This window comes from Gekko japonicus, unplaced genomic scaffold, assembly GCF_001447785.1.
Source record: "Gekko japonicus isolate JY-2015 unplaced genomic scaffold, Gekko_japonicus_V1.1 scaffold13, whole genome shotgun sequence".
In the NCBI taxonomy this organism is placed as follows: Eukaryota; Metazoa; Chordata; class Lepidosauria; order Squamata; family Gekkonidae; genus Gekko; species Gekko japonicus.
Window position 1 is genome coordinate 245,247 of NW_015172553.1, and position 19,865 is coordinate 265,111.

At 49.5% G+C, this 19,865-nt stretch overlaps 1 protein-coding gene across 1 annotated transcript in view; it reads left to right on the plus strand.

Moving 5' to 3' along the window:
• The window catches only part of MAFK (v-maf avian musculoaponeurotic fibrosarcoma oncogene homolog K), a 54,984-nt gene that overhangs the window by 15,455 nt on the left and 19,664 nt on the right, over positions 1–19,865 (plus strand). The window lies entirely within an intron of this gene.

Sequence of the window (19,865 nt, forward strand, 5' to 3'; positions counted from 1 at the left end):
GGGGGGGGGGTTGGATCCCATGAACAATTTCCACAGACAGCAGGGATTTCTGTCCATGGAGTTTGACTTCCCCCTCCTGCTGCAGCCCAAAGTACTCCCCCCCACCATGCTGATCCTGGTGGGAAGGCACAGCACCCCTAGGACTGTATGGGGGTTGGCCAAAACTGAGCCCCTGTTCCGTCAGTGGGATGCAACCCTAGGAGAGATCCCAAACGAAGCACCAGTTGGCTCTCTCAGTTTGGTGTAGTGGTTAGGAGCCAGTTTGATGTAGTGGTTAGGCGCGTGGACTCTAATTCTGGGAGAACCGGGTTTGATTCCCCACTCTGCCACGTGCAGCTGCTGGTGTGACCTTGGGTCAGTTACAAGTTCTTTCAGAGCTGTTCTCTCAGGAGAGGTTCTCGAGAGAGCTCAGCCCCACCTACCTCACAGGGTGTCTGTTGTATGGAGGGGGAGGGAAAGGATGCTTCATTGTTGTGAGGTGGGCAGAACAGATGGCCAAATGGCTGCGGGTTGTGCCCCCTGCACTCGTCGCCCTGTTCTGGCTAGATTGTCGACCACTTGGGAACCAAACCAAGGCCCAAACGGGGTGGGCGAGGCACAGCCCGCAAGCGCCCAAGGAAAGGCAGCTGGGGACCCAAAGGAGTCCAAAGCTCAGCTGAGTTCTTCTATGCCCCCAAGCAGGGCCTGGAGACGGTGAGAGCCCCACCCCTCGCACGAGGCTGGCACAGGAGCTAAAAGGGCCCATGACCCTGGTGAATGGCCTCGGAGGGTCGTCCCCCTCCCCCGGACCTTTGCAATGGGGACCCCTAGAAGAGTTCGGAGTGAGAGAGGCCTGGTTCCAGCTCCACAGCCAAAAGGTTCTCAGTCACCTCTCCCAGGCTTGGCTTCTGACAAACAACTGCCTTTTAGGGAGCTCCTTCTCACTCCTAGATCCTGCCTTCCATTGGGAGGACAGGCGAAAGAAGATACTCTTTTGCGCAATGCACAGTTAATTTGCAAGACGCAGCAAAGGCCCGTAATGGAGATGGCTTTAAAGGGGGATTAAATTCATGGAGGATAAGCCTCTACTGGTCACTGTTAGCCACAGTAATTTATTTATTTATTTATTGGAACCTCCACAACTGAAGAAGAAGAAGAGGAGGAGATTGGATTTATACCCCATCCGGAGTCTCAGAGCGGTTTACAATCTCCTCTCCCTTCCCCTCCCCACAACAGACACCCTGTGAGGTCGGTGGGGCTGAGAGAGCTCTTTCCAGAACGCTCTTTCAAGGACAGCTCTGCCAGAACTACGGCTTGCCCAAGGTCATCCAGCAGCTGCATGTGGAGGAGTGGGGAATCAAACCCAGTTCTCCCAGATTAGAGTCCGCGCACTTAACCACTACAGCAAACTGGTAGTATACCTCTGAATATCTGGTACCAGGGAGGGCTTATGCAATTCATGCCCTGTTGGCCGGCCACTGTGTGAAACAAGATGCCTGGCTGGGTGGGCCTTGAACACATGAAGCTGCCGTATAGTCCGGCTTGCCATCCTCCGCCTGGAGACCTCCTGGGATCACAACTGGTCTCCAGGCTACAGAGATTAGTCCCCCTGGAGAAAACAGCTGCTAGAAACAGTGGACTCTACAGCATTGCGCCTTCCTGGGGTCCCTTCCCTTGCTCCACCCCCACCTGATCTCCAGGAATTTCCCCACCTGGAGTTGGCAACCCAACTGAGTCAGACTATTTGTCCATCAAAGTCAGCATTATGTATTCAGACTGGCAGCGGCTCTCCAGGGTCTCAGGCAGGGGTCTTTCACATCACCTGCTGCTTGGTCCTTTGAGCTGGAGATGGCCTGGGTTTGAACGTGGGACCTTCTGCACTCCAAGAAGATGCTCTACCACTGAGCCACAGGCCCCTCCCCAAGGCATGGAGTCCCCTGGGGCTGCTCAGATGTTCTTTACCCTTTCTACATCTGTCCAAAAGGCCTTGCAAGCTGCAAAGGGAGTGTGAAAGTGTTCTAGGACACACACTCGGTTCTCATGGAGTTCTGGGTTAGGTATGAAGCTGCCTTGAACCGTGTCAGACCACTGGTTCATTTAGTTCACTACAAACCTCCCCAGAACAAAAACCTCCCCAGGACTCAACAGGGATATTGGGTTTTTTATCTCCTTACATATGCTAACTCATTCAGACCTCACATATGTATTCTCAGCAAGAAGGACTATAAATCATCTGTATTTTAGTGTCTTTTAGTGTCTTTTCCAGAATAGTATATTATAATAATGTAATACAAGGGATATTGGGCTGTTTGAGGGGGATGTAGGATCAGATGTCCTCCACCCCTGAGAGGAGAGAATGAAGATTACCAGTAACTTAGTTTGACATATTTATTGCTTTATAACTGTTGACCTTATAACCTTAACTTGCTATTTAGTGTCCGCTCTGCATATCTTGATCATCATCCTGTTGCATGTTAACTTGCTGTTCATTATCTGGCTGTGGAGCTGCGGTGGCCCAAGTGGTTAAGACACTGAACTGCAGGCTGTGGAAGGTCAGTCGTTCAGCAGTTCGAGACCCGAGTTGCCGCATGATGGAGTGAGCTCCCGTCTCTAGTTCCAGCTCCTGCCAACCTAGCAGTTCGAAAGCAAGAAATTGCAAGTAGATAAATAGGTACCACTTCAGTGGGAAGGTAACAGCGTTCCGTGCGCCTTGGTGTTTAGTCATGCCGGCCACATGACCACGGAAACGTCTTCGGACAGCGCTGGCTCTTCGGCTTGGAAACGGAGATGAGCACCGCAACCCTAGAGTCGGATTCGACTGGCTTTCGAGCAAGGGAACCTTTAGCTTTACCTATCTGGCTATAAGTTTGAATCTTTTTTGCCATTCTACGTATTTGATGAAGTGTGCGTGCACGCGAAAGCTCATACTTTGAATAAACCTTCGTTGGTCTTAAAGGTGCCGCTGGACTCTACATTTGCTGTAGCAGTTCTCCAGACAGCAATAAGGAAAGATGATCTCTTTCCTTGTCTCTTTCTGATCTCTGAGCTAGTGATGAGGAAAGATCCATCTATCCACCCTTTCTCTCCCCCCCCCCCCAGGAACCGAAAACCTCTTTCATAAGAAGGTTTACAAAAACATTCTTTAGCTAAGGGGTGTCAAACATGTGGCCCAGGGGCCGGATCAGGCCCCTGGAGGGCTTCTAACAAGCCCGCAGTGGAACTGGCCATCTCCTGCTTCCAGTTCTGCTGCTGCATCATAGCTTGTCTCGCCAGACTCTCTTAATCACTCAGCCATTTCATGTTTTAACCTGGGTCCTAGACTCAGAACTCTGAGCATGAGATTTCTGTGGTGAATGTCAGTAAACCAAAAGTAGGTTTGCAGCTCACAGATCAGGGGTCATTTCCTGCAGGAGCGCACAGGAGCGGAGCTCCGGCAGTAAAGAGCCCAGGGGGTGGGCACATGCAACAAGCCCCACCTCCTGCTCCCAGCAGCCCTCGGTCAGAGCAAGAAGCAGCCAGGTAAATTGCAGAGCCCCCCCCCCGGCCCCCCGGTCCAAAACAGTCCAGTTTCCCCTTTAAGGCCAAGTTTTATTCAGGTACAAGCTCTCCTTCCTCTGTGAGGACAGATCTGCACGTCCCCCCCCCCCAATAGCTAGCAATCCAAAACAGTCCAGTGGAGCCTGAGCGGTGGGTGTTGCCTTCTGACACACTTCCGGTGATGTCAGGGGGCGTGGCATATGCTAATGAGTTATGCTAATGAGCCCCTGCACCTCTTTTTCTTCGAAATGACCCCTGTCACAGATACACACTTGAACAGCATACTCAGGGTTGCAACAGCACAGACACTTCAGAGCAAGAGGTGTCAGTTAAATAAACAAAATGTTGCAAGAGTGCGAATGTTTTAAGCATGTTTTTATTTTAAGTCTTTAAAAAAACCCTTCGTGTCTGTGTCCTTTATAAAGTTTATATCTCCGCTACCTGGCATTACATTTTTATGACACATGGCCCGGGCCAACAAGGTCTCATTTATGTCAGATCCGGCTCTCATAACAAATGAGTTCGACACCCCTGTTTTATCTGGACTTTCTTTGACTGGCGTTTTCCAGGGCCGGGGCCCTCCCTGCACCCGTTGGCTTGCGACCATCATGCTCTTCTTGAGCAGAGAATACACATTGGCGCACGCCAAAGGCTCCCCTGCTGCTGGGTGTTGCGGCAGAACTCCGATAAAGGTCAGGTGGGGCTCTCTTTCACAGGGAGCTCTTTGTCAGGATCGATCTTCTCCATGAGGAGTCCCCTAATAAGCTTCTGGGAGGCCGAGGAGAGGTTCCCCCAGAAGACAGGTTGCAAGCCGCAGCCTTGGTTTCGATGCCTATCTACTGATCCTCACCAGACCTCCTGCCGGATCTCCTCAGACTCTATCGCCTCCCTTTCCTTCAGCATCTGCTGCCTCCGACTTCTCGGTAATCGCAACCAGCAGTCTTGGCTGCTTACCAGACCGTGGAGAGCTCCATGGAGGCTCCCCAGCCTGCCCCAGAGAGCCATATCTTGGCAGAAATGTCTCTGCAGTCTGATGGTTCCCGACCACACCGCTGGTTCTGATCACGGGACCCGGGGGGGGGGGGGAGCGAGGAACCGGGCCAGTTGGGCGACCGACCGCTTCCTGCTCCTTTTCTCTAGAACAGTAAACACGATGACTCACCTGTCTCTTCTGGGGTTCTCCCCCCCCCCTCTTACATGTGCCTTACTGTCTGGTTATCATAATTTACCAGAATTCAACCCTGTGCATGATACATAACCAGTGTCTGAACTGAGGTATGTGCAAGAGAAGGGGGGATTGTTGAGGTGGAGGGAGAAAGGGGGGGGGACGACATGATTGCTGTCTTTAAATATCTGAAAGGCTGTCATTCGGAGGCGGGCAGGTGTCAGCTACGCTGCCATGGGGGTTGGGGAGCTCGGTCTGTGTCTGGTTAATTGCTACTGCATTCCTTTCTGTGCTTGTTCTGCTTTGCCCCGAAATGCTTATCTATACAGATGTGCAGGAGGGAGTTGTATTGTCTGCCATGGGAGAGTGTTGGTTCTCAGCTTTAGCTACCTAACGGTCTCCAAGCTTTATCCCGCGCGCAGGAGGGTGCCTAGTTGGCCAGTGCTGTGGGGGTGTGTGTGTGTGCATACGAATACCCTATATCCTATTATGCCCATGGGACCGCCGCCATTCTTAACAGTGCTTATGTTACTGCATCTATAGCTCTGCAATAAAAGTATTACCGTTCTTGAATGCGTGTACTTTGTTGTTGGCTGTGGGTTCTGACAGCAGGGAGCTGTTCCTGCTGGCAGCAGAGTAGAGGACCCGAAGCAACGGGTTTAAGTTACATGCAGAAAGGTATCAGCCGGGTATTAGGAAAAAGTTTTTCACAGTCAGAGTGGTTCAGAGGTGGAATCAGCTGCCTAGGGAGGCAGTGAGCTCCCCTTCGCTGGCAGCTTTCAAGAAGAGGCTGGACGAATATTTGTCAGGGATGCTTTAGGCTGGTCCTGCATTGGGCGGAGGGTTGGACCAGATGGCCCCTTCCAACTCTATGACTGTAAGATTTGAAAAGGAGAGAGGGGAGGAGGTTCTATCAGAGCTGCAACACTTCTGCATGCATGGGAAATTTCAATGCATTTCTTTCTTTGGAGGGGTTGGTTTTTTTAGTGTGTGTGTGTATGTGTGTGTGAGAGAGAGAGCGCGCACCTGGAAGTCATGGTGACCTCTGGTGACTGACCCCTACTAGGGGCCTGGAGGATATTCAGAGAGATGGCTGAATAAAGCCTGTCCCCGGCTCCCGACTGCTGGTATTCCAAGGAGGTCTCCTATCCAAGGACTTGCCAGAGTTGATCCTGCTTAGCTTCTGAGATCTGACGAGATTGGGCTTGCCTGGGCTATCCAGGTCAGGAAAATTCTCAATGCATTTCTTGAATTGCAAGAAATAAAGAAGTGGAGAGTCAGTGTAGTGTAGTGGGTCGACGGGCAGACTAGGACTCTGGGCGACCCAAGTTTGAATGCCCGATTCTACCGTGGAACCTCATTGGGTGACCTTGTGCCCCTCACAAACTCTCAGCCTTACCTCACAAGGTTGTTGTCGCAATGAAATGGAGACGGGAGAATGATGTTCTAAAAGCCCCTTGGAATCCCAACTGGGGAGAGAAGCAGGCTATAAATAAATAAATGCATGCCTGCAAATGTGTACCATTTCACCTGGCTTCCCGCAAAACCCGAGCATTTGCGGTTCCCCTGGGGTGTTGCATTTGTGACTGTTTGGTGTAGTGGTTAAGTAAAAAGGTAAAGGTTCCCTTGCTCGAAAGCCAGTCGAGTCCGACTCTAGGGTTGCGGTGCTCATCTCCGTTTCAAAGCCGAAGAGCCAGCGCTAAGTATGTGGACTCAAATCTTGGAGAACCAGGTTTGATTCCCTAACTCCTCCACTTGCAGCTGGCTGGATGACCTTGGGCAAGCCATAGTTCTGCCATGTGCTTTACAAGAGACTCCCTTGGGTAGTGAAGGGCAGGGTATAAATTCAGTCTCTTCTCCTCCTCCTCCTCCTCCTCCTCCTCCTCCTCTCTGAATCTATGAAATGCCATCTGGGCAGCCAGCTCACTACTGATTCCTTCGACTGGCAGCAGCTCTTCCAGGGCCTCAGACGGAGTTTGCTCTTTCGCAGCATCTGCATACTCCCCAACATTCCACAGATGAAAACACTCCAGGGTCACGCCAAAGGCCACTCCTTACCTGCCTTCCCACACCCCATTACATGCCACCAAAGGCTGAACACCACCTGCTCACCATGGCATTAACGTGCGGTGTGCCATCGCCTGACTTGCATAAGTTTAAAAAAGCCAAAGTGTTTGTTCTTTTGGTTAAAGATTTGCTAGGAAACCACTGGTGTCCTAGGGGTGTTTACCAGTAAGGCTCACTACTCACCTTCACGTCTACAGTGCGGGAAATCCAGACGGGGTGGCCGTGTCGGTCCGTAACAACAGGATCAAGCAGTGGCGCGAGACACCAACAAAATGCACTTCTGCTTGGGCCTTTGTGAGCTGGGAGCTCACTCCATCAGGCGCCTTGGAGTGCAAAGTCGGCAAGCTGATTAATATATACCACAGAAAAGGAGGAGGTTTTACAGAGAGAGGCGGGTTCTGCCGATCCAAAGAGTCATCACTTTGTTCAGCACGGGTGTGATACCCTCCCAAGTGGTACTAGGAAAAAAGAGCAAGAGTCCAGTAGCACCTTAAAGACTAACAACATTTGTGGCTAGAAAAGCAAACTGTGAACCCTAGTGTGGGGTGAAATGAGAGAAGCGCGTAAAAGCAGACATATAACTGAAGTAGTAAGCATCCGTAAAGGTTGGAATATGCTAGATATTAGCACTGATCAGGGGTCATTTTGTAGAAAAAGGGGTGCAGGAGCTCATTAGCACAACTCATTAGCATAACTCATTTGCATATGCCACACCCCTTACATCACTGGAAGGCACGGTGGCAGAAGTCAACACCCACCGCTCAGGCTCCACTGGACTGTTTTGGATTGCTAGCTATTGGGGGGAGGCAGGGAACATGCAGATCTGCCCTCGCAGAGGAGGGAGAGCTTGTACCTGAATAAAACTTGGCTTGGCCTTAAAGGTGCCACTGGACTGTTTTGGGCCGGGGGGGGGGCTCTGCAACTTACCTAGCAGCTTCTTGCTCTGATTGAGGGCTGCTGGGAGCAGGGGGTGGGGCTTGTTGCATGTGCCCGCCCCCTGGGCTCTACTGCCAGAGCTCTACCCCTGTGCGGTCCTGCAGGAAATTACCCCTGGCACTGATAGAGACTTAGGAATCCCCGGTCCCTATAAAGCCTCCCCTGGGGTTTATATTATCTTAAAAACGGATTCTAACTCAGCAGTTTATCATTGGCTTTCCTTGGCAAGAGGACTGTAATTTTTGGATGAGCAACAAAAACGCCCAGGAAGATTTAAAAAGTTCTCCCACTGTGAGAAATGGCAGAGTGCCATAAATTAACGAAGATAGATTTCAGGTGGGTGGCCATGATGGCCTGAAGCAATAGAACAACGTCTGAGTCCAGTGGGCACCTTTAAGACCAGCAAAGTGTAAGCCTGGGTACTTGTGTGCATGCTTTTGTGTGCATGCACACTTCTTCATGTGTCTATCCAGTGTTTTGCACGGAGTGTCACATGTATGACTATCTGCCCACTGGGCAGAAGTCTTGGGTGTGTGCTCGGTGCAAGGAGCTCCTGGTTCTCAGGGAACGTGTGTGCTCCCTTGAGGCCAAGGTGGCTGACCTGGAGAAGCAGAGACAGTCAGCTAGGCGCACAGAAAAGACTCTCGGGGACTTGTTAGCTACGTCCCACTCTGGATCTGGCAGCCCCGCTGCTGTCAGGGAGCATGAGGGTCTAGGGGAAACAGGGCACCGTGCTGAGGATAAGGGGAATGTGCCCTCAGAAGGGACCTCTTCCCCAGCTGGTGAGCGGTTATCCTTTTGCACCAAGGAACCATCCCTGGGCAGGGTGGGAGGGGGGCTCTTGGTAGTGGGTGATTCGATCCTTAGGCAGGTAGACAGCTGGGTGGCGAACCCGCGTACTGACCGTATGGTGACTTGCCTGCCTGGTGCAAAGGTAGCGGACATTACGCGTGTTTTAGATAGGCTGGTAGATAGTGCTGGGGAGGAGCCAGTGGTCGTGGTGCATGTCGGCACCAACGATGTGGGGAAATGCAGTCGTGAGGTCCTGGAGGAGAAATTTAGGCTGCTGGGCAGGAAACTCAAGGCCAGGACCTCCAAGGTAGCCTTCTCAGAAGTGCTACCTGTTCCACGCGCAGGGCCGGAGAGACAGGCACAGATCAGGAGTCTCAATGCGTGGATGAGACGATGGTGTAGAGGGGAAGGGTTCAGGTTTGTTAGGCACTGGGATTCTTTTTGGAACAAGAGGGAGCTGTACAGGCGAGACGGTCTCCACTTGTCCCGAGAAGGAACCAGGCTGCTGGCGCTTAAAATCAAAAAGGTGGCAGAGCAGTTTTTAAACTGAATATTGGGGGAAAGCCGACAGGAGATGAAAAGTCTCTGGTTCGGGTTGGCTCATCTCAGAGAGATGAGGGGGTACCTGTTGCTTTTCTACAGGGAGGTGGATTGAAATTGTCCACTGAGACCATGGCTAGTGACATGGACTGCCTGACAAGGTCTCGAGATTGCAAGAGGAAGGTGGCAGGCTTAACCAGTATGGGAAATTACAGCTGTTTCTATACAAATGCTCGAAGTGTCCGAGGTAAAATCGGGGAGTTGGAGTGCTTGGTGTCAGAGGGAAAAATAGACATTGTGGGTATTTCAGAAACTTGGTGGGATGAGGAAAATCAGTGGGATACGGTGATTCCCGGTTATATATTATATCGGAAGGATAGGGGGGGAAGGGTTGGAGGTGGGGTGGCTCTGTATGTCAGAGAGGGTATAAAGTCCAGAAAGATCGAGAGGCTAAGAGAATTGGATTCGCTTCTTGAAGTTCTGTGGGTTGAAATAGGGGGGCCAAAAGGAAACTTAACACTGGGAGTTTGTTATCGCCCACCGGATCAAAAGATAGAGGAGGATTATAAAATGATGAATGAATTAAAGATAGCAGCTAGACAAAAACACTGTGTCGTAATAGGTGATTTTAACTACCCACACATTGATTGGGTCAATATGTGTTCTAGTCGAGAGAAAGAGATTGAGTTTCTAGACACTCTAAATGACTGTGCTATGGAGCAGATGGTCATGGAACCTACCAGGGGAGAGGCGATCCTTGATTTGGTCCTAAGTAACACTCAAGACCTGGTGAGAGATGTAAAAGTGATTGCACCGCTTGGGAACAGTGATCATAATGTTGTTGAGTTCAACATTTGTACAAATAGGGAATTGGCCAAAAAGACTCACACAACCACTTTTAACTTTAAAAGGGGTAATTTTTCTGATATGAGGGGACATGTGGGGAGGAAACTGAAGGGAAAAGTAGAAAGGGTCAAAACCATTGGGGAAGCTTGGAAACTGTTTAAAACTACAATTCTAGAAGCTCAAATAAAATATATTCCGCAGGTTAGGAAAGGCACAAACAGGTATAAGAAAAAGCCTACATGGTTAACAAACAAAGTAATGGAAGCTGTAAAAGGTAAAAAGGATTCCTTTAAGCGGTGGAAAGCTAGTCACAGTGAGGCTGATAAAACAGAACACAGGCTATGGCAAATAAAATGCAAGTCTGTGGTCAGGCATGCAAAAAGGGAATATGAGGAGCATATAGCAAAAAATGTAAAGACCAACAATAAAACTTTCTTCAAATACATTAGAAACAGGAAACCAGCCAGGGAGGCAGTGGGGCCCTTGGATGACCAAGGGGTAAAAGGAGTACTGAAGGATGATAGGGAAATGGCTGAGAAGCTAAATGCATTTTTTGCCTCCGTCTTCACTGTGGAAGATGAGAGGTGCTTGCCCACTCCAGAGCCGCTGAGTTCGGGAGGGGTGTTGAAAGACCTGAGTCAGATTGAGGTGACGAGAGAGGAGGTCCTAAAACTGATAAACAACTTAAAAACTGATAAATCACCAGGCCCAGATGGCATACATCCAAGAGTTCTGAAAGAACTCAATTGTGAACTTGTGGATCTCCTGACAAAAATATGTAATCTCTCCTTAAAATCAGCCTCCATTCCTGAGGACTGGAAGGTAGCTAATGTCACTCCCATCTTTAAAAAGGGTTCCAGAGGAGATCCGGGAAATTACAGGCCAGTCAGTCTGACGTCGATACCGGGTAAATTGGTGGAAACCATTATTAAGGAAAGAATTAGTAGGCACATAGATGAACAAAACCTATTGAGGCAGACTCAACATGGGTTCTGTAAGGGAAGATCTTGTCTCACTAACCTGTTAATGTTCTTTGAGGGGGTGAACAAACATGTGGACAAGGGGGATCCAATAGATATTGTTTACCTTGACTTCCAGAAAGCTTTTGATAAAGTTCCTCATCAAAGGCTCCTAAGCAAGCTCAAAAATCATGGGATAAAAGGACAAGTCCTTTTATGGATCAAAAACTGGCTAATTAATAGAAAACAGAGAGTGAGTATAAATGGGCAGTTCTCCCAGTGGAGGGGTGTAAGCAGTGGGGTACCACAGGGATCAGTACTTGGTCCACTGCTTTTTAACTTGTTCATTAATGATTTGGAGTTGGGAGTAAGCAGTGAAGTGGCTAAATTTGCGGATGATACGAAGTTGTTCAGGGTGGTGAAAACCAGTGAGGATTGTGAGGCACTCCAAAGGGATCTGTCAAAGTTGGGCGAGTGGGCGTCAACATGGCAAATGGGGTTCAATGTGGCCAAGTGCAAGGTGATGCACATTGGAGCCAAAAATCCTAACTATAAATACACGTTGATGGGGTCTGAACTGGCAGAGACAGATCAAGAGAGAGATCTTGGAGTTGTAGTAGATAACTCACTGAAAATGTCGAGACAGTGTGTGACTGCAATAAAGAAGGCCAATGCTATGCTGGGGATTATTAGGAAGGGTATTGTAAACAGATCAGCCAATATCATAATGCCGCTATATAAATCAATGGTGCGACCTCATCTGGAATACTGTGTGCAATTCTGGTCACCACACCTTAAAAAGGATATTATAGCTTTGGAAAAAGTGCAGAAAAGAGCAACTCGAATGATAAAAGGGTTGGAACACTTTCCCTATGAGGAACGGTTAAGGCGCTTAGGGCTCTTTAGCTTGGAGAAACGACGACTGAGGGGTGACATGATTGAGGTTTATAAGATTATGCATGGGAAAGAGCAGGTAGAGAAAGAGGTACTTTTCTCCCTTTCTCACAATACAAGAACCCGTGGGCACTCCATGAAATTGCTGAGCGGTCGGGTTAGAACGGATAAAAGGAAGTACTTCTTCACCCAAAGAGTGATTAACACTTGGAATTCACTGCCACAGGAAGTGGTGGCAGCTACAAGCATGGACGGCTTCAAAAGGGAATTAGATAAGCATATGGAGCAGAGGTCCATCAGTGGCTATTAGCCACAAGGTATAGATAGGGACTCTGGGGCAAGTGATGCTCTGTCATCTTGGTGCTTGGGGGGGGGTCAACAGTGGGAGGGCTTCTAATGTCCTGGCCCCACTGGTGGACCTCCTGATGGCACTGGTATTTCTGGCCACTGTGGGATACAGAGTGTTGGACTGGATGGGCCTTTGGCCTGATCCAACATTGGCATCTCTTATGTTCTTATGTTCTTATGTCTGAAAACTTATATCCAGAATTAGAGAAGAAGAAGATAAGAGATTGGATTTCTACCCCGCCTTTCACTCGAAGTCTCAGAGCGGCTTACAAACTCCTTTCCCATCCTTTCCCCTCCCCACAACAGACAACCTGTGAGGTAGGTGGGGGCTGAGAGAGCTCTGACAGAAACTGCTCTTTCTCAAGAACAGCTCTGCCAGAACTATGGCTTGCCCAAGGTCACCCAGCAGGTGCAAGTGGAGGCGTGGGGAATCAAACCCAGTTCTCCCAGATCAGAGTCCGCACACTTAACCGCTACACCAAACTTTGTTGGTCTCAAAGGTGCCACTGGACTCAAACCTTGTCCTAAAATTAATGCTCAGCCTTAAAGTGAATGCATGTGGATTTATGTACCAGTGCTCTGGAGCTAAGGATCTCTCTGATTTAACTTCTTTGAGACTTTGGGGAGAAAGCTGAACCCTCAAGAGCAAACAGTACCGGCAGCTCTCACTAACAAGACTTCAGACATGGTATTCTCCGTCTGCAAAAGTAGGGACAGCGGTTCCTGGGGACAAGGATGAGAAATAACGGACTTGAAAGCTTGTTAGGGCAGAGGTGTCGAACGTATTTGTTACGAGGGCTGGATTTGACATAAATGTCACATTGTCAGGCCAGGCCATGTGTGCCATAAAACATAATGCCAGGTGCCAGAAATATAAACTGCATAAAGGACAGCAGCTGGTAAGCTCCGAGATGGTGTATCCTCACTGCAAGGCCCCATGAGCTGGGAGGGGGGTGCAAAGGAAACCCTGCAGTGCAGCACTAGGCAGCACTAGGCAGACGCTCCCGCGATGCTTGATTGCTGCAGAGGTGTTCTTGAAAAAGAGCAGTTTCTGTCAGAGCTCTCTCAGCCCCACCTGCTTCACAGGGTGTCTGTTGTGGGTAGGGGAAGGGAAAGGAGTTTGTAAGCTGCTCTGAGACTCCCTTGGGTAGTGAAGGGCGGAGTATAAATCCAATCTCTTCTCTTCTTCTTCTTCTTCTGCTTCTTCTTCTTCTTCTCCTCCATTGCCACGTGCTTGCAATTAGTTCTGACACAGAATGTATGCACAGATGACCTGCCTTTACTGTACTCAATAAACTTGAACCTTCTTAAGGACAGTTGTTGAGAACTGATTGCTGAAGGACTCTGACACCCCCCCCCCCGCCCCCCGGATCCAAGTTCTAGAGCAAAAAAAGCTAGTTGGATTGGACAGATTTGCCCAAACAGATTCCATTTGCAGAATTTACCGCTTGCTTGCCTCTGGTTCTGTTGGGACGGACAGAGAGGACTGCGGGGCCGGACGTCCCATAGATCTAATTCAGCTGTCTTTGCTGAGATGTCACCAGCTGACACGTGTGATATGCCCATGTGCTTTACAAGTATTGAATGCATGGCCGGTAGGGTCATGTGCCTGTTGAGATCATGTATGGACAACCAGAAAAGCACAGATGCATAGATCATGAGCTGGAAAGTGTTGTCAATATAGGGAACTCCACACCAAAAAAAAAAAGAAAGGAAAAAAGAAAGAAAAACTGGGTGAAAGCGTGGGAGGGGGGGCAGCAAGAAGGATTTTTTTTTTGTTCTCGCTTAACAGAGGGATGTGACTTCGCAAACTTAAAGCAGGCCACACAGGATCTGGATGTAGGGTTCTCTAGCCTTTGCAGTTGGCTCAATATCTCACCATGTTGCCTTCAAAAGCCGTGTTATCTAGCTTGGATCTTTTCTCTTTTGGGATGTGAGGAGACACTTTACATCCGGACCCTCGGTTTATGATTCGTTGCGGACGTGATCAGAAGGGGTTTGGTTCTTCACTCCAAGCCCAGCCATGTGGACCGACTGGCTGGCTTCTTCTGTTGGGGACGGGGGGGGGGGGGTGGATCGGCCAAACCCGTTTATGTTTGTAGCCACGCCAGCTTTCCTACACTGGATCAAACTTGCCAAGAATCCATATTACGTAGTTTAAATGTCATCTTGGCCCAGTTCTTGAGTTTGTCAGCCAACTTAAAAACAAAACAAAACTGGTCATGTCCAATGCTCCCTCTAAGCTGTGGAGTCCTGTGAGCAAAAATTCCACTTTGTGAGCTACCGCATAAAGTAGTTTGCTCTGGAGCCCTCCTTCCCGAGCGAAGACAAAAATGTGTGAGCCAGAGGCTTAAAAAAACTGTGAGCTGGCTCACACTGACTCATCTTAGAGGGAACACTGGTCATGTCCACTAAATATTTCATTCAAGGCGACTTTTCTTTTCTCCCCGAGCACACCTGCAAATTGGAGAGCCAGAAGTGTGGCCAAACTTCTGCGCCTCAGTTTGCTCCGCAAGGGGAATAGCAAGTTAGGCCGCTTTATTAATTCTGTCTGCGCTGCTGAGATCAGCCTGCTATTACATGGCTGTGCCGAGCCCTGACTTGGGTGGCCCAGGCTAGCCTGATCTCATCAGATCTTGGAAGCTAAGCAGGGTCGGCCCTGGTTAGGATTTGGATGGGAGACCACTTGGCCCTGGTTAGTACTTGGATGGGAGACCACCAAGGAAATTCAGGGTTGCTACGTGGAGGCAGGCAAAGGCAAGCCACCTCTGTTAGTCTCGGTTAGCCTGGTCTCGTCAGCTCTCAGAAGCTAAACAGGGTTGGACCTAGTTAATACTTGGATGGGAAGTCCAGGGTTGCTATTCAGAGGCAGGCTATGGCAAACCACCTCTGTCTGTCTCTCGCCTTGAAAACCCTGTGGGGTCGCCATATGTCGGCTGCAACTTGGCTGGACTTCACACAATCACAGATGTGCTGGTGACTCCCTGTGTATCACTCCTGGCTGATTTGTGATCGTAACCAATAGAAGACTGGCTGACTGGTTGAGCCAGACGTGGATTGCACATTTGACACCCAGAGCTGCAGAGAAATGGTGGTGGGAGGTGAAAGGAGAGAGCCAGCAAGGTCTTCGGACCTGCTACCAGCCCGCGAGTACCCTGGCTGAGGAGCGGGTGATAAAGGCACCCACAAAAACAGTGCAGGGTTGTTGTTGTTGTGTTGTTGTTGTTTTAAAAAACCCTATTATCAGAATTAATGGTGCAAATATCACTGGCACGACCATATTTTGCATGTTTGATTAACTGGTAATGGTCAGCGATGATTGGTTGCTGTATCCTCTCCCTGCCCACCTGTTGCACCTGTTGACCCACCTGTTGCACCTGTTGACCCACCTGTTGCACCTGTTGACCCACCTGTTGCACCTGTTGACCCACCTGTTGCACCTGTTGACCCACCTGTTGCACCTGTTGACCCACCTGTTGCACCTGTTGACCGTTGACCAGTTCTCTATGTCAGGGGTGGCCAAACTGTGGCTCGGGAGCCAAAGTGTACGCGCCCCGGGGGAGCGTGGGGGGGGGGGGGGGGGGAGAAAGAAAGCAACTTTTAACTTTCAATGCATTCTCAAAGCCTCCCGTATAGCCTACAAAGATAATTGGATAAATAAATATCAATATCAACGTCTGTTTTTACCCCTTTTTGTTTTTATTTTTGGCAGTGTCATTTATAATATGAATAAAAAGCAAATTTGCATATTTCTCAATTAAAAACTCGTGTGTGATATTTGTTCACGTCCTGCGGCTCTCAGACATCTGACGTTTATCCTCCGTGGCTCTTAACATGAAGCAAGTTTGGCCGCCCCCGATTTAAAAGAGGGCATCCTGTTCAAGAGATTCAAGTGTTGTTGTTCAAGTGTTGAAGAGCTGCTGTTAGAATTACGCGTGACCTCACTTCCCTGAAAATTTGCGGCAGGCTCCGCCTTTTGGGGCAGCCATTTTGTGGCTCTGCCCATCGTCCAGTGTCAGAATTCCAAAGGTGCCCGCAGGCTCCAAAAAGGTTGGGGACCCCTGGTGTATGTAATAGCTGAAGACAGGGTTGCCATCGCTGGGTTGGGAAATCTCTAGAGTTGGGGTGGGGCTTGATCTGGGGGAGGGGGGGACTTGGGGAGGAGCCAGGGGTCTTGTTGTAGAAAAAGAGCTGCCGGAGCTCATTAGCATAACTCATTAGCATAACTTATTTGCATATGCCACGCCCCCTGACATCACCGGGAGTGACAGAAGGCCACACTCCCTGACATCACCGGAAGTGTGTCAGAAGGCCCGGCTACTTACCCTCCTGCTTCATCCTCATTCCCAAACGGAATGAGGATCGAAGCAGAGGGCGGGGTAAAGAAGGGGGCGGGGCTTCACCACGTGACCGCCCCGCCCCCTAGAGGTTCTCTTCCGGAGCTCCGTACCTGAGAGCTCCCCCCCGACTAGAGCCCTGGGAGGAGCGGGAGCTCAGTGGGTTGTAATGCCATAGGCTCCACCCTCCAAAGCAGCCATTTTCTCCAGTGGAACTGATGAAGAAGAAGAAGAAGAAGAAGAGATTGGATTTATACCCCGCCCTTCTCAGAGCGGCTTACAAACGCCTTTCCCTTCACCTCCCCCCAACAGGCACCCTGTGAGGTAGGTGGGGCTGAGAGAGCTCTGACAGAAACTGCTCTTTTTTCAAGAACAGCTCTTATCAGAACGATGGCTTGTCCAAGGTCATCCAGCCAGGTGCAAGTGGAGGAGTGGGGAATCAAACCCGGTTCTCCCAGTCCACGCACTTAACCACTACACCAACCTGGCTCTCTGTTGTTCTGGAGATCAGTGATAATTCCAGTTCTCCAGGGACCACCTGGCAGTTGGCAACACTGGCTGGAAGAGATGAAGCCAGCAAGGTAGACGTAGACCCAACTTGCGCTGCTGATTAGAACTGATGTTTGAGGCATCAAACAGCTGTAAAATGTTGAAACCATGAAGGAAAAAACCCTGTTTTTCCTTCCATCTTTTTTTTTTAAGTTGAAATCTATGCAATACTTTCTTAATTAGACTCGTTTTACTGCTGTAACAACATAACAACACATCCTTTGGATCTTGCGTTAGCATATAAAATTGTACTGACTTGGCATTTTTATGAAACGGAAAAGCCGATATGCCTTAGTTTTTTTGCCTGTAAAATTGCAAATATACCCGGTATTTGAGAGAGAGAGAGAGAGAGAGAGAGAGAGAGAGAGAGAGAGCTGTGAACCGCTGCATTCTTCTCCTATTCTTGCACCTCTGTCTTTGTTTTTGCTGTCTGAGAGACAGAAGGTGCAAACAGGAAACACGAATTCTATAACCCAACAGAAGGGAGTTGTATGATGTTTGGATAGAAAGAGCCTCCTCCTACTGTCCCAGTAAAACTAGCAACCCGTTTTGATACTGCGTTAAACTTTATATCAGTGGAAAACCGTGACCGCTTCAGTAGTGTATTATAATCGTACGCGTAACAGCAAATTAATGAACAAGAACAGTTAATGAACTCCAGTGAGCAGTGACTCACTGGTGCTCCTCCCCTGCCACAAATTTTGTTAGTCTTTCAGGTGCTCCTGGACTCTTGCTCCTTTCTCCTGTCACAGACAGACTAACACGGCGACCCATCTTGATCTAGCAAATTAATGGTGGACAGAATTAGTTTAAACCAGGGGTGTCAAACTCATTTGTTATGAGGGCCGGATATGACATAAATGAGACTTTGTTGGGCCGAGCCACATGTGTCATGAAATGTAACGCCAAGTAGCGGAGATATAAACTTTAGAAAGGGGGTTTTCTTAACTTAAAATGAAAACCTACTTAAAACATTCGCACTCTTGGCAATATTTTGCTTATTTAACAGTGTCTGATAACTGACACCTCTTGCTCTGCATCAAAATGTCTGTGCTGTTGCAAACTTGAGCATGCTGTTCAGATGTGTATCTGTAAGCTGCAATCCTATGATGATGCAGTAGCAGCAGCAGAACTGGAAGAAGAAGAAGAAGAAGAAGTAGTAGTAGTAGTAGTAGTAGTAGTAGTAGTAGTAGTAGTAGTTAGATTTATACCCTGCCCTTCACTACCCAAAGGAGTCTCAGAGCGGCTTACAAACTCCTCTCCCTTCCCCTCCCCACAACAGACACCCTGTGAGGTAGGTGGGGCTGAGAGAGCTCTGATGGAAACGGCTCTTTTTCAAGAACAGCTCTTAACAGAACTACGGCTTGCCCAAGGTCATCCAGCCAGGTGCAAGTGGAGGAGTGGGGAATCAAACCCGGTTCTCCCAGATTAGAGTCCGCGCACTTAACCACGACACTAAACCGGCTCTCAGAAGACAGCCAGTTCCACTGTGGGCCTGATAAAAGCCCTCTGGGGGGCGCCTTGATCCAGCCCCTGGGCTGCATATTTGACACCCCTTATTTAAACACTATATCCCTGAAAATATTATACATGTCTACAGTAGACTTGAGAATTCTCATTCTCTGGTCCTGTCACTAGGGTTTCCAACTTCCAGGTGGGGCCTGGAGATCTCTCAGAATCACAGCTGTTCAGCCTACAGAGCTCAGTTCTCTGGGAGAGGATGGCTGCTTAGGAGGGCAGACTCTGTGCTGTTATACATTGCACCCTCCCCTTTCCAAACACAGCCTCCCCCAGGCTCCACTCCCAAATCTCCAAGTCCCACAGGTGTGTGCGTGTGTACGTCAGTCCTGTTGTGTGTGTGAGCGCAGAAGCTCTTGTGAGAGACAGGCGGAGCCCTGGTGCAAATTAGGGGGCACATGACCTCTAAAATGACACATAGCGCAGCAAGAGCGGACACGGTGACTGTTTCTCCCCTCTTTCACAATACTAGAACCTGGTGTCACCCGCTGGAGCTGAAGGCGTGGGAGATTCGGGACAGACCCAAGGAATTACATCTTCACCTATCACATAGTTGAACTGTGGAACTCACTGCCACAGGGTGTAGTGATGGCTGTCAACTCGGAAGGCTTTCAAAGGGGAGCGGACAAATTAATGGAGGACAGGGCTATCAGTGGCTACTAGCCATGAAGGATATTTACTCTCTCCAGTACCAGAGGCAGTACACCTCTTTGAATTAGTTGCTGGGGAGCGTGGGGTACGGGGTAAGCTGTGGGGTATCCTGCTCGTGGGCTTCCTAAGGCGGCCAGTGTGTGAACAGAATGCTGGACTTGATGGGCCTTTGGTCTGATCCAGCAGAGCTCTACTCAGGTCCTTACGCTTCATTGCCTGCGAGTATGGACAATGCATATTCTGCACATAGCTGTGTAAATAAACGGGATATAACTAAAGGCCTGCAAAGCCCCAGTGCGCCCTTGCTGTCTCTCCCCCCACACTTCCAAAAGGAAGCTAAACCCCTGTAGCACACTGCCTCTGGAACTCTTGGCTGTTGTGGCCAGGGTGGGGAGGGAGCGCTTACCACAAACGTCCCGCGGAGCAGAATGCCCCAGCGGGCAAAGGCACAAGACCACGAAATGCGACAGGTGACCCGAAGGCAGCCGGAAGTCACAGGGTGGTGTTGTGACTTTCTCTTTTTTCCCTTTCCAAAATAGAGAGTTGGGGGAAGGAGAAGTGTGGTGGGGAGGGGACTCTGCGCGGTGTCTCTCCTCTCCGAGCACGCCTCTAATGCGCTTTCCATCAGCTGACGGCCTTCAAAACGTTCCCGTGCTGCTTCTCTCACGGGGTGTAGCAGGCGTTTGCTCTCCCTTCCTCCCCGCCGCTCTTTCTCTTTCGACTTCCCCTTTTTCGTTTTTCGCCAAG